We start from the raw sequence: 2,432 nt of genomic DNA, 5'->3' as shown, positions 1-2,432 counted from the left end.
AAAACATGTTTTATGGCTAAAGATTCTAATGATTTTGATGATGAAGAAGAAGATGAAATTGTCTACATTGTTGTCAAAGATGAGTCTGATAATGATGAGAAAATGGTACTTATTTCTCATATGAGTAGAAATGATACACTGATCATAGATATTGGTTGTTCTCATCACATGATTGGTGATAAAATTAAGTTTGAATACTTTGAAGACTATGATGGTGGTAGTGTAAGATTTGGTAACAATGAACTTTGTCATATGAGAGGAAAAGGAAGAATCTCACTAACCAAGGAACTTGTATGTGATAATGCATATTGGGTAGAAGGACTAAAGCATAATTTTTTGAGAGTGGCACAACTACTCAATAATGGATTCAAAGTAGAATTTATGCATGGAACAGAAAGATTGTTGAATGGCAAAGGAAAGCTGATTGGATCAAGCACTCAAACAAAAGGTAACTTATTTTATCTTGAACTTGGTGAATGTTCATGTTTCATTGCTCAAACTGAAGAAAGTTGGTTATGGCATAAGAGGTCATGTCATGCAAACTTTGACAACTTGATAAAGATCAATAAATTTAGGAAAGTAAGAGGTATTCCTAACATAAAGAAACTTGAGGTTGGTCTATGCAAGAATTGTCAAATTGGTAAAATGGGAAAGACTAGTTTGAAAAGCAAAAAATATCAGACTAAAGAAGGTCTAGAAATTGTGCATACTGATTTGTGTGGACCTATTGGCATTTAAAGTAATACTGGTGAAAAATTCTTTATTTTGTTTGTTGATGATTATTCAAGAATGATTACTATCATGTACCTCAGAGAGAAATCAGAAGCATTTGAAAAGTTCAAATGGTATTTTGCCAAAGTAGAAAAAGAAACAAGCAAAAGACTGAAATGCTTAAGATCTGACAGAGGTGGTGAATTCATTTCACATGAGTTCAATAACTTTTGCATTGAAAGGGGAATCAAAAGATAGGTTTCAACACCTAAAACTCCAAAACAAAATGGAATAGCAAAAAGAAGGAACATATCTATCATGGATTTTGCAAGAACTTTAATGATTGAGAAAGGCATTGATATCAAATACTAGAAGGAAGCTATCAGAATTGCAGTTCATACCTTGAACCAAGTATAGCTGAAAAAGGACTCATTCAAAACACCAAATGAGTTGTGGTATGGCTATAAACCCAATGTAAGTTATCTAAAAATATTTGGAAAAAAATTTTACATTTTGAAAGAATCTAGAAAGGTTAAAATTGATGTAAAAAGTGATGAAGGAATATTTTTGGGATACTCTTGCAAAAGAAAAGCATATAGATGTTTGAACTTATCTGTTCACAAAGTCATAGAAAGTGCACATGTGAAAGTTGATAAGTTTGCAAAAAGAATAGAAAAAGAAAGCAAAAAGGAACCTGAAGACTATAGAAGATTTGTTTACATTGAACCTGATACAATGCCAAGTATACCTATTAATCAGGAATTCTCAACTCCAGAGTCTTCATTAACTAAGTCACAAGAAGTTCAAATAGAGTTAATACCTACCGAGCTGCAAGAACCCGAGTTGCAAACAAAAGCTATTGAGTTAGCATCTACCAAGCATGAGCAACCAAAATCAAAACCAAAAGTTGAAACATAGAAGCATAACAGTGCAAGTCATTCAAAAGGCAAGGAGCCCATGTTAGCCAAGTATGTCAGAAGGCATCATGCACTAGATCAGATCTTTGGAGATAAATCAGAAGGAAAAATGACAAGAAGTAAGTTGAAAGGCACTTGTTTACTTGCTGATCTTGAACCTAGAAATGTCAAAGATGAACTAGACAATGAAAGTTGGTTGAAGCTATGAATAAAGAGATAGAACAGATAGAGAAAAGCAAAACATAGACTCTTGTACCTAGACCCAAAGAAAAAAATGTGATTGGAACAAAATGGGTATTCAGAAAAAAACTAAATGAAGATGGTAAGGTATCAAGGAACAAAGCTAGACTGGTATGCAAAGGATACTCTCAAGAAGAAGGTATAGACTATGGAAAAAAAATTTCTCCTATTGCAATATTGGAAGGTGTCAGAACCTTACTAGCATATGCTACATTCAAAGGATTAAAAGTTTATTAGATGGATGTCAAGTCAACATTTCTCAATGGCATATTAGATGAAGAGGTTTACATTAAACAGCTTGAAGGTTTTGTTGATCCAAACAAGAAGGACATGGTCTGCAAATTGCATAAAGCATTATATGGTTGCCCCTAGAGCATGGTATGAAAGATTGCATAACTATCTTATTCATATTGGTTTTCAAAGAACTAATGACAATAGTAGTTTGTACATAAAGGAAGGATCTAATAATAAGATTTTTTTGGCAAAAATATTTGTAGATGATACTTTGTTCATAGGAAATGATGATCTTTGCAAAGAATTTTCAGAACAAATGAACAAGAAATT

The sequence above is a fragment of the Cupressus sempervirens genome, chromosome 5 (assembly GCF_028749045.1).
Source record: "Cupressus sempervirens isolate cs-2001-9-10 chromosome 5, ASM2874904v1, whole genome shotgun sequence".
NCBI lineage: Eukaryota > Viridiplantae > Streptophyta > Pinopsida > Cupressales > Cupressaceae > Cupressus > Cupressus sempervirens.
The sequence above is the reverse complement of the archived record's forward strand: the minus strand, read 5'-3'. Positions refer to the sequence as shown.